Consider the following 13,510-nt stretch of genomic DNA (forward strand, 5'->3'; position numbering starts at 1 on the left):
ATTAGATTCTGGAGGATTTAAATCAATAGTAGAACCCATATAATATTTTTGCTGCAAAAATATCAGAAATCAAATTAGTGACACATTGCACAACACATTAGAGACTATAAGTGCATGTTCCATTTACTGGGGACTAGCAAAACTGAAGCACCACTAAATGGCACATTCATCATTTCTTCAGAAACCCCAAAAAGAGACAAAAATTTACTTCTACCCCCTCAAAGTAACATCTTTCAACTAAACGAAACTTTTGACAACCAAAATTTAAAATAAATTTTAAGTCAGATTTTAATGAACTAAGGTGCATACTTCCCTTAAGCCGGAGAAGAAGCTTTTGCAACAAAAATGGCGGATTCGACACAACTGCTTCTCTTTCCTATGCACTGCTACCATTTAGTAATTAAAGTTATAAACTTTAAAGTAAATGTACATTCAGTTAATATATAGCCTTCTACTTTCAAAAGATTGGATATAAATCTTATTTTAGGACATTTTTGTTGGAAGTGCCAATTGACTGTTGACAAAAGTGACTGTTTTACTGGTAATACTGTCATTTTAGGATAATGAAGAAACTTAGAAGTGGTCAACAATACATGCTATCTACTAGATTTTAAGGTAAATCCACTGGAGTTACAGTTAAAATTTCAACTATCAAAATATCCCCGAACAGGCAATTGCTTCATTTAAATATAGAAGCAATTTTCACCTGTCATATCTTGATGGGTGATTTTTTAGTTACTACAAAAGACTGCATTACTTACTACATTAAGTTTGGGAATTTAAAAAAACAAAATTCTTATATCATGTCTCCTTCTCTATCCTAGTAATATATTTTCAAAAAAAAAAAAAACTATGCATATATATTAATTGCTATCCTCAAAAAGAATATTTAAGTTTTAATTATCTAATTTTGATGAAATCTCTGATTAATATTTTAACTTTAAGCTTTTTTGTTGTTTTTTAGTTCATTTTTTGAAATCTTGTCAATTTTCCTACAGTTTTTACTGGTTTTTCTCATTTTTTGCCTGTTTCCAGCAAATATACCATTTTCCCTGCAAAATGCCCATCCCTACAAAAGCTATAATAGATTCATTTATTTTTCATAATTGTTGCAGGAGTTTATCTCTTGCTCTCATAGTTAATCATTTGCTTTGAATTAGTTATGGAAATACTTAGATTTAAAAGTGATCACATACTAGAGGGAAAATGTTACAAGAATTAGTAACTTCATTCTTTTCTTCTGTTTGTTTTTCACTTGCACTTTTTCAGCAATTTTGTTTAAAATTCTATCTGTTTAGTGATTTATCCAAAGAAGAAAACACTATTGATATTACCATCTGAATACTGTGCTTTGACACTAATATTATATTTTAACACCTTTTCAGTGATATTGCTGAAGTGCAAGATTCCAGTAACCAATGTTTGTGTGCAATATTCAAATATTTCGTATTGGAACAAGATTGTCCTGCTGTATATCTGAAACATATAGAATCAGGAATCAAGCTCCTTAACTGTAAGATTGGCATTTAAATTTTTCATTTTTGAGGTATTTAAAAATTTGATGATTAAAACAGTTATTCAAGCACAGCTTAGAGATTCTAATATTTTTAATATAAATTTCTAATTTTATACATAATAAATTATGTACTCATGATTTTAAGTTTAAACATGCTCTTTCTATTTGTGTTAAAGGGCAAGGAACAAGAACGAATCAAATAAACTGGTGAACAAGCTCTCAAATAGAAACTGAATTACTATTCAAATAAGGTTTCACTCTGAGCACTACAATAAATAAATGCATGAAACTTCAAGCATCTTAACAATTCAAATAATAAAATATGAAAAATTAATAAAATATAAAGAAACAGAAAACATTGATAAAGTGTGAACTTGTTGATAAATGAAAAACTTGTTGGGTTGCTCCAAACTCTCAAATCATTCTTCCTGTATTTAGCATACCCCATGTCCAGCAGAAATCAAACCACTTTTTTTAAGAAAGCAAAAGAGGCATTCAGCTCACATTTACATTCTAAGACAGATGCGAGAAATTTTTGTCAAGACAATTCTGTTTGTTAAAGCTTAGTTTGGGAGCAAAAATCTAAGTATCGGATGCATTTGATGGTTTTCAATGCTGTCAAGTATGCAGCTCACTTCAAACATTGCCAGACAATGCCTGGCTGCATGAGAAAGGTTACTGTCAGTTGGCTGTAAGCCTAATTGCTGCAATATTTATGCATATGAGAATCCTTTTAAAAAAAGATTTTCTGCTTTGCAGAATATTTTCATACCAAAAATGATTATTTATTGGGAAATATACTGTGCAAAATTGATTTGACATAAAGTCTTGCCTCTTGTAGTTATTTGAGTTTTTATTAAAAATAATAAAAAGAAGAATTGAGACTTTCTGAACGTGATGCATGGTTTGGGGTCAAAATGTCGCCGGTCCAAAATGTCGGCAGTCCAAAATGTCGCCGGTTCAAAATTGGTTCATTCAATTGGTACGAAAAATGTAAATGCACAAAAACGTTGTTTATTATCAAATTTACGAATGAATGGTGACTGCCTTTAATGAAGGTCTCCGTTAAAAATAGTACTGGACTAAATAAGTTTCATGATAAATACAAAAAAATTTCTCCCGTTTTGATTGCTAACTCTCGGTTGTTTTTCAGCAAATGAATAGTATACAAACAAATTCACGTTTCCTTTTTTACGTTATCTTATTTCTTGTGACTCGCTATCAACCAGTTGTGAAACGTTCTGACAGCGTTCAGTTCTTATGTGTGCTGAATTCTTTTTGAACCTTTCTTCAACGATAATGTGTATGTGGTGTGTGCCTGTGCGTGTGTTTTTTGCAGCCACTCTACCTCAAATCCTGTTGTAACAATTTGAATGAAATTTGGTACCCACAAATTCCCACATATGATTTAGGTCTGAGTGGTTTTTTGCGTCAGCTCGTTCAAGATAGTGGAGCAAATGAACGTTTTCATCAATATGCGTGATTGACATTTCTCAAGAAATGATGAAAAGGCTAAAAATGTACAATCTTGGGCAAAGAAGAGACTGAGGTGACATGATTCAGTTGTTTAAATTTATTAAAATGAAAGATGTTACGGGACTGAAGTTTAGCACTGAAAACAGACAAGAGGTCATTGTTTTAAGCTATTTAAATCTCAGGCCAACATGGATATTAGGAAAAATTATTATTATAACAGGGAAGTGGAACCTTGGAACAGCTTACAGAAAGAGATGGGCATGGGAGTAGATAGTTTTAAGAGGGCCATTAATCATTACTGGGGATTGTAAATTGACTAGGACCAGTCTAGCTGGGCCTGTTGCTGGTCGTCACTTTTGTATTTGTATAAAATAAAATGTTAGGAAGCAGCAGGGGAGCAGATGCCTGGGCCAAGAACATCAGGGGATGGAGCAATTGAATAGTTTTTTGGGATTGATATATCTCAAGAAGTACAAAATTTGGTCTACAGGTATATCTTAAAGAGCGAGTTGCCTATTTATTTTTGGTTTAATCACCTCAAAAAGATGGCGCACAGAATACTTTTTCTTGTTTTATATGGCTGCTACATCTCAAGAAGTAATGCAAGAATTCATACAAAAATTTGGTATGCAAGTGAAACTAAACGAAAACAGGCATTATTTCCGTTCTAAGTTGACTTTTGTCATTGGTTGCGTGAGTCAGTGTAATTAAATTAAAAATGAAAAATAAACTAAATTTAAATATATCACTCGAGAGAGAGAGGGGGTTGAGCAAGATATCAATAAAGTCTAAATTAGCTATGTATTTCATTTTTGTAGCAATTTAACTACCTTCAGTTTTTATTTAAAAATAAAAACTGAATTAACATTCTTATTAGCATTCTTATTACAATTTTGGTAGCAAAAATTTACTAATCAAAAGAACTATTTTTTCTGAGAACAATTTATTTATTTATTATTATTATCAATATTGTTTTCTTTTTGAACCACCAAGCTGGAACTGGAACGACTATTTAAAGCACACTTAAAAAATAACTCCTAGGTCAAAATTGCACTGAATAATCTTCTTGATATCAGTTATTTCCTCCTACATTATGAAGATTTTTCTTTTTATTTAGTTTTAGCAAATGCTGTCCAACTGGTAAGCACTACTTTGGGACCATAAAAGTATCCTCTTGAAAAGCTCCAAAAAAATAGCTAGCCTCCCTTGATGTTCTATCAAATATTTAAATTTCATGAATGTTGAGAATTGCAAAAATTTGTCATCCCGTAGAATTGTTTTTCCAAAATGTCAATGAAAGGCACCTGTTTTTGCAGTCACCGATTTCATTGATTTCAACGGGTTTGACAGTGAACCTTTTGATGCAATTTTAGAATTTCACTTATAAAAGATGGGAGTTCACACAGCAATAATCTGTCATACCTGTTAAACATTCGTTTTACTATCTCAAAATCCCAGTCGCAAAGAACAAACAAATGTCCTCTCAGAGGAAAGGCATGAGCAATCTTGTTAAATTTCTTCAGTTGTATTTCCAGAAAAAGTCTTTATAACAGATTTGATCGTACTTTGACCAGCATATACGTCATTGAAAGCATATGCATTTTTTTTTTACAGTTCCCAGAGTGATGTTAATAAATCCATGAGAAAATCAAATTTCATTCCGATACTTATCTACCATACTTCTCCCTCCCAGGGGTAAAAACCCCAGGCTAATGATTTGAAATTTTACTGGGGGGGGGTAAAAAGCATGATTTTTATGAGATGCATAAAAACTTCCACAATTTTTGTGGAGAAAATTTACTGATCAAAAGAACAATCATTTATTTATTACCATATTTAAATAATTTTCTTTTTGAACTACCAAGTCGTATAGAACTGAAATTATAACGTTTTTTAAGTCCATTTCAAGTACAAGTCTAATTTTTTTACACATTTGGTAACGATTTCATTGTTGGCAGATGAACGGAAACATCTCACCAATTTAAAACTTTGTATCTCTTGCCATTTTCTATTTGTTAACAAGTAAAATGTTTGTCACTGATTTCAGCATATACAGAAGTGTGAAATTTTTAGACTCAAGGAGCGAAAAACAGGAAAATTGATTATTCCGGTTAAAAATCGACCTCTAGATCCTTTCTAAAAGCCTAATTATGTTTTTCAAGAATAGTGGAAGTGCTATATACATTATTTCGCTGCAAAATTTCCTGCTTTCCTTGATTTTCCCCTCCCTGGCAGCATTGAGTCTTATCTGATAACAGCCACTATTATGTTCTGTTGTTGTTTCCAAAACTTTTTCTACAGCTGTGAATGGCGTACAGTATTTTTTCATGTATTTTTGCACTAGGACCACCAAAATAACAAGTTTATGAGTGATTTTGTTTTGCACACTGGTTTCAGGGAACAGTTTTAGTGTTTGTTTTCATGTTTTTACTTTGAACATCGATTTTGGTGAATTTGGTGAAATAAGTAAGCTGCCTGACCTCCCACCACGCAAAAAAGCATTGGTTATGTGGATGTGAGACCAAAAAATCTTTGTACAAAAAGAAATTGCGAAAACACTTAATATTTCCCAAAAAACTGTCAGCAGAATCAATGTTTCTGTCAAAGAAAATGTACTAGTTGTCCCAAAGAGGCTGGGAAAATGTAGCAGAAAATGCAAAAGGTCTCCAAGGATGGAGAGAAAACTTATTCGTGTTAAGTGAGCTCTGTGGATTTGTTATGTTGCTTGAAGAATAATTAGAGATCCAGATGCATTTTTACTTGTATTTATTTAGAAAAGGACAACAACGAAAATATAACGAAACTACAGCAACGACCATTTCAAAAATAGTAAAAGTACTAATGTGTTGCCACAATGATAAAGATAAATGTATCATAATTTAACACGCTTCCTTACAATTATTTTTACCAATTACAAACATAACAGAAATGTAATTTTTTTTACTACGTTCAACGTTTTTGTACAAAATGTCCAAATTATTGAATAATATACTTTTTTTAAACATATAAATCCAAAGCGTTGAACTAAACATAAATACAATTTAGTTTTCTACCAAAAACAAAATTTATATCAATTTCAACATTTTTCTGAACTTGGTAAATTTAATTTTTCCTAACGACTTAGTAAAGATATCAGCAATGTTTGACTCTGAATCCATCTTAAGAATTTCAACAACTCCAGTTTTAACATTTTCATGAACATAATGATATTGTACTTCAATATGCTTAGAATTTTTCGTAAAGTTTCCGTATTTAGCTATGGCAAGAGCTCCAGAATTATCTTCATAAATTTTAATAGGTTGAACAATTTCAACAAAAACATCATTAACAACATTTCTTACAAAGTTTGCTTCTGTCACAACTTCAGGTATTGCAATATATTCTGCAAAGGTAGATGACTTAGTTACACAATTTTGTTTTTTAGATCTCCAATAAATGGGATTTCCAAATAATTCAATTACAAATCCGGTAGTTGACTTCCTATCAGTAGTATCTCCTGGTTTTCTTTTGAACACCCATTTCACATATACAGTGCCTTTATCCTCTGGTTTACTCACTAGTGTCCAAGTATTGTTTTTGAAAAGACTGTTCATCTCCCTGTCCATTGCCTCTTTCCATCGATCAGCTTCATTGCATGTTATCGCCTCCTTGAAGTTATCTGGAATCGTAGCATCACAAAAATTCGCATCAACACAATAATATCCGAATTCTTCATGGAATCGAACGGGTGGTTTGACTTGCCTTTTCGGTCTCGTTTCACCTTTTATTTCATCATCATTTTTCGCATTGTCTTTGAAATTCTTTTTATTTCTTTGCCCATTTGACACTTCTTCAGACAGTGTCATATTATTTGTATCATGACTGTCATCTTCATCACCACAGTTTATACACATAATATTTTCTTCAATAATGTCAACATGCCTGGCAACTATTATTCTATTATTAACCAAAACTCTGTATCCAACTTCCGTATATCCAAGCAAAATTCCAAATACAGCCTTTTTATCCCATTTGGTTTCTCTTAGTTCATCTGGTACTCTGACATACCCTTTACTGCCATATAGTTTTAATTCTTTTGCAGAAGGTTTTTTGTCAAAAAATATTTCATAAGGTGTCTTTCTCTGTACAGTATTTGTCAATGTCCTGTTTTTCAGATAAACAGCTGTTTTAACTACTTCCGGCCAATAACGCCGATCAACTTTTGCTTCTGCTAGGAGACATCTAGCCATATTCATTACTGTTCTGTTATATCTTTCAGCTGTGCCATTCAATTCATGTACATATGGTGGACATGGCTTTATCTGTATTCCTTTTTCTTTTGCAAAGCTATATATCTTGTTATTCATATATTCTTTACCATTATCGCATCTCAACTCTTTTATTATCTTTCCAGTTAAATTTTGAACTTCATTTACATATTCCATAAAACAATCAAAGACTTGATCCTTCGTCTTAATACACCAAACTTTTGCCAATTTGCTATAATCATCGGTAAAAGTAACGAAGTATTTTTCCCCATTGCATCCAGTTGTTCTGCGAGGTCCATTTACATCAGTGTGTACAATCTCCAATATATCTTCAGCTCTTCTTCTATTATTCTTAAAGGGTAAATTATGCATCTTGTTTTCAATACATATAGCGCACTTCATAAATTCTGTTTCTATTTCTTTAGGTATCCCTTCTAATAACTGATTTTTACACATAATGTCCAAATATTTAGAATTTACATACCCAAATGTACAATGCAGCTTTTCTTTTAATGTTAGTGTTTTATTGTCAACATTCGCAAATATTTTATTTGAAACGTAACTTACTATTTTGTATAATCTTTCCTCTTTCTTCGCTATTGCTAATAATGTGCCATCAAAATTATAAATTTTTGAGAACTGTCCTTTTGAAACTATTTTATGATTGTCTGTAATCTTCAAATAACTTAATAAATTTGCCTTCATTTCTTTAACATAAAATACATTTTTCAAATTACTTTCGATTCAGTGTCATAAACAGGAAAAGAGACTTTAATATTTCCAACCTTTGTCGCTTCTAACAACCTTCCGTCTCCAACTTTTACTTTAATTGGGTCCTTCAATGTTACTTGATCTTCAAAATATTCATCATTATTTATTATATGATCGGTACACCCACTGTCCAGCAACCAGTTAATTTCATTTCTATTTGTCATAATACTTTCATCAGAGCTTGACATGTTGCTTTCAACAGGCCCGTGTCCAGATTTTCATAAAGGGAGGGGTTTTAATCTTACCTGGGAAGGGGAAATTCAATCCCTCACAACCTTTAGTAGTTTTACTACAAATTATCGATCCCAGTATGGCGTTTATGCACCTGTAAGTACTGCTGTACCCCCCCCCCCTCCCTTAGAAGAATAATTCTGGCTGCTCGTGACCAAAGTATTCCTTCATTTTACAGGTTCACTTTTATCAAACCTTGTTTATTTCTTTTTAATTAAATCTGTTAACTATGCGGTTTATTAACAAGTATTAAAAACTCTCCACGAATTCTTTTTATGTAAGAGAATGTATATCAGATTTTATGTTCTGAAATAATGCTTAGAACGAGCTTATTGTAGATGCAAAATTACATTACTAAACACCATCACTAATACAGCTTCATAGCTGCAACACATGCCAAATTCATCATTACCTCCTTACAATAAGCAATATTAGTGCTTTGTATCGGTTGATAATTCAACGGTTCTACCACCACAGTTTTTCCAAAACATTATTTCAGTCGGCAAAGCTTTAACAGTTGTAATACATAACATTTGAATGTTATGCAAATTTTTTTAAGTTATAAGAGAAAGAAATGCAAGTGTCTAGGTCCACCTGAGTTGAATTAGAGGGAAAAAAAATACATAATTACTGAGTTAAAATTACAGAAAAACTTCAGAGAGAAGGGGGGGGGGGGGACGTTAAACGCAGAATTGCGCATTAATGTTAATTTAAGCCAATCGTTTTCTTCATTTGACATACTTTTTTTTTTCAATGGGAGGGGTTTAACCCCTAAAACCCTCCCCTTGGACACGGCTCTGGCTTTCAATTATTGTAGTATGGAAACTTTCTTCTAACTGATTATTGTTTACACTGTGGTTAAAGTTCGCTCTACGTGCGCGATGATTATCAAAACTTTGGCTTCGTTCCTGATTATTTGCAAGGCTTCGTCCACGATAATTTTTGTAACCCCTGTGTCAGTTGGTTTATTCATTTAGAGAGCGATATTAAAAGTAGGAGCCAAACATGTACAAAACAACACAATACATTTATTTAAAACCAACTAATAATTTAAACATTTGGAAAGCGACCGTACGTGCATTACTATTGCGTGCGGTTCACAGTTACATCTGACATCCCCCTTTTAAGATAATAAGTTATTTGAAATTTTAAGTACAAAAGCAAAATAAGATTAAGTTACATAATCTTTTAAATAAGCAGGACGCCTTGATATTCGTCCACTTCTGGTTCGAATACAGTTATCATTGTTCACAGTTGTTCTATTGCTGACATCAGTGTGAGTATCTCCATCATCATTAACGCTGCTGTTATTATCAGGAATTTCATTGATGTTATCATTTGATGCGGAAATATTTTTATATGTTTGTTCTTTAAGCTGCAAATTTACTTTCCTGATGTCTCTACGGTTTCTTCTTAACGTTTTACCATAACTATTTTTAACTATATAGGATCTTGGAACAGATTTTAACTTATGTACTATTTGAGCTGGTTCCCAAGTCTTATTTGCGTAATTTCTTATTGTCACATTATCTCCTGCTTTGAGATCTTGTAGCGAATTAGCATTTTTGTCGTAATAAAACTTCTGCTTATTCTGTCTGTGAACTAATTTTTCTCTTATATTACTGAAAAGCTCTGCGTTTAATAATTTACTGGTTATGGGTAACTTAGTTTTGAGCCTTCGGTTGAACATCATTTGAGCAGGAGAGAGATCTATATCTGCAATGGGGGTATTTCGGTACTCCATTAAACCTACATGATAATCTTTGTTATCCTCCTTTGCATTTCTGAATAAAGATTTGACTATTCCTACTCCTCTTTCCACCATACCATTACTAGGTGAATAGTGTGGACTTATGAAAATGTATTCAAAATCCCATTCTTTGGCAAATTGCTTGTATAAGTAGCTATTAAATGGAATGTTATCTGAGACTACTTTATCTGGAACACCGAATTTTGCGAAAATAGACTTCAGCTTGTCAATAACTTCATTTGCAGACTTATCATTAAGTTCACAAACTTCCAACCACTTTGAATAATAGTCAATCAAAACTAAGAAAGACTTGTTTCCAAAACTCATCAAATCAGCACCAACCTTTTCAAATGGTCTGTAAGGAATATCGTGAGGATGCAGTGGCTCTTTGCTATTGACTCTTTTAAATTTTTCACAAACCCTGCATTGGGAAATTAAATTTTCAATCTCAGAATTCATTTTAGGCCAGTACATGATCTCTCTGGCTCTCTTTTTGCACTTATCCAGTCCAAAGTGTGCTTCATGAATAAGTTGTAACATTTCCTTTCTCAGAATTTTTGGAACTACAACTTTGTCACTAAGAAAAACTAATCCGTTGTTAGTATGTAAGTCACTTTTTAACTTGTAATAACATTTTATATTCTGTGGAATTTTCTTTGTGCTTTCTGGCCAACCTTCTTTTATATGTTGAAGAACTATTTTTAATTCTGGATCATTTCTAGTTTCTTGTTCGAACTGGCTTTTTCTCCTTTCACTCATAGGTAAATATTTTGAGATTTGATGAATGACATTTAACATTTCTGGATCATCTTTGATGCAAGTGTCAGTAGAAAATGCACGAGACAAAGTATCTGCTAAGTACATTTGCGTACCAGGTACATAGACTATATTAAAATTATATTTTAGAAGTTTCAACAACATTCTTTGCATGCGTGATGAAATTTTGTGCATTGGTTTCTTTACGATGGTTATTAATGGTTTATGATCACTCTGTATTGTTACATGTCGACCGTACACCAAATTGTGGAACTTTTCAAAGGAAAATACAATAGCTAGTAATTCTTTCTCGATTTGTGCATAATTCTTTTCGCTATTTGTAAGGCTTCTTGATACAAATGGCACAGGCTGTCCTTTTTGAATCAAACACGCTCCAAGTCCATCTTTGGAGCTATCACATTGAATTACTATTGGGTCTGAACTCGCAAACACTTTCAAAACTGGTGTTGAACTCAGTAAAGACTTAATTTTCATGAAAGATTTTTCTTGATCTTTTCCCCAATAAAATTCAACATTTTCTTTGATAATTTCTCTTAGAGGCGCTGTAATAGTCGATATGTTCGGCAAAAATTTCGACAAAAAGTTTATCATACCCAGTAACCGTCTAATATCAGTTTTATTTGTGGGAGTTGGCATGTCAAGAATGCCTTGAATGTGACCTGGATCTGCTTTTAATCCAGTACTAGAAATGATTTGGCCCATATATTTTACTTCAGGGACTTTGAATTGAAACTTTTCTGCATTAAATTTGACATTAAATCTCTTAGCCCTCTCTAGAACTTTTAATAATGTAGCATTATGTTCCTTTTCATTCGCACCAGCAATGATTATGTCATCAAAATATATTTCAATTCCTGAGATGTCACCAAACAATTTTTGGCTTCTTTTCTGAAAGACCTCGGGTGCCAAAGAAATACCAAACGGTAGCTTGTTAAACTTGTATTGCCCAAATGGCGTGTTAAAAGTGCAAATTTCTGAACTCTTATCGTCTAAAGGAACGTGCCAGAAACCATCTTTAAGATCAAGTACTGAAAATACCTTTGTACCTTCTAACCTACTGGTTATATCTTCAGATGAAGGAATTAAATAATGTTCCCGCTTTATGACTTTATTCAAATCTCTTGGATCAAGGCAAAGCCGTAAACTTCCATTTGGCTTCTCAACAATTACCAGACTTTGGACCCAATCAGTCGGCTTGCTGACTTTTGAAACAATTCCATCATGTTCCAATTTTTCTAAAGTCTCTTTCAGTCTACCCTGTAGCGCTTGTGGTACCCGTCTAGGAGGATGTACAACTGGAACAGCATCATCTTTTAAAACAATCTTGTATGGTTCATCAGGGAATTTACCATTTCCACTGAATACACTCTTAAATTGGTTAATAACCTGTTGTTTACTTTCAATTTTCATTACGTCAACTCTTTCAATTAACATTAACTTTCTACATGCATCTAATCCCAAAATAGGTTTTGACTCAAAATTCACAATGTAAAATTCTAGTTCAATGTCTCTAAGCTTATCTGTAGAGCATTTAAATAAAGCAATTCCTTCTGGAATAATTTTATGATTCCCATATGACAGTAGAGTAACGCCCGTTGGCTTAAGATCTCGTTTCCTCACTAGGCTTTTAATTTCCCTATAAGAAATTATATTGGCTTCAGATCCAGTATCAAACTTAAAATTCATACTTAAACTTCGCTTATCATTTGACAAGATTACATTCTTATTCCATGAATTTGTCTCTTTTACCTTTGCGGAGTGTACTGAATCAATAAAAACACAAAGTTCGCTTTGTTCTTTAACTTCGTGAACTTTTCTTCCATGTGATTGGCAACCAATAGCAAAATGGTTTTCCTTTTTACATTTGGCGCATTTCTTTCCATATGCCGGTCACTGTCTCGCTTTATGACGTCTTCCGCATTTCTTGCAATCAAACTCAGCATTTTGTGACGATTTAACAGGCATATTTTTCTTAGTAAACTTTTTCCGCTGGACGACATCCACGCTAGTTTCATTAAATATCGGTGCTTCAGCGCCTTTCATCAACCTTAAATGCTCTTGGCTCGTTTCTGCTGCGCGGACAAATTTAGCTGCTTTGATTAGAGTTAGGCTTGGCTCCCTTAACAATCTTTCTTTAAGTCCTTGGTCACGTATCCCAAGTACAATCCTGTCACGGATTAGTCCATCTGTTTGTTCTTCAAATTCACAAGTCGACGCTAAGGTTTTCAACTGAATTAAATAGTCATTGAATAACTGTCCCCCTTTTTGGCTGCATGAAAAAAACTTGTAGTGTTCAAAAACTACGTTCTGCTTTGGCGAGCAATAGTCCTCAAATTTTGCAATAACATCTTCAAAATTATCACTTTTGGAAGAATTGCCGTCAAAATTGAACGTGTTAAATATTTCTAAGCCTTGATTTCCCAATAAATTCAACAAAATGGCGATTTTCGTTTTGTCGGATTTGGCGTCTTTTTCTGTCGCTACCAAGTAATTTTCTAACTGTTGTTTCCACTTTTTCCATGATTCTTTTAAATTTCCTGATGAGAAATTAAGTTCTCCAGGAGCACAGAACGAATCCATTTTTAATTGTGGTTGATTACTTCTTAACAAAATTTATCCACTGTAGGATCTTCAACGTTTAATAATTTCCTTTGTGAAAATTAAACGCTCATTTAAAGAAAACCAAAACGTCTCTAATGGTTTTGCAATCCACTTACTATATTGGTTTTAACTCCTGACACC

At 32.9% G+C, this 13,510-nt stretch overlaps 1 protein-coding gene across 1 annotated transcript in view; it reads left to right on the top strand.

Annotated features, from left to right (window-relative positions):
• LOC129222052 (uncharacterized) overlaps nt 1-13,510 on the top strand; it is a 67,715-nt gene that overhangs the window by 6,057 nt on the left and 48,148 nt on the right. The window contains exon 3 of the mRNA XM_054856474.1: nt 1,386-1,513. The gene's annotated coding sequence lies outside the window, so the exon portion shown is untranslated. The remainder of the gene's footprint in view (nt 1-1,385; nt 1,514-13,510) is intronic.

The sequence above is a fragment of the Uloborus diversus genome, chromosome 5 (genome assembly GCF_026930045.1).
Source record: "Uloborus diversus isolate 005 chromosome 5, Udiv.v.3.1, whole genome shotgun sequence".
Classification (NCBI taxonomy): Eukaryota; Metazoa; Arthropoda; class Arachnida; order Araneae; family Uloboridae; genus Uloborus; species Uloborus diversus.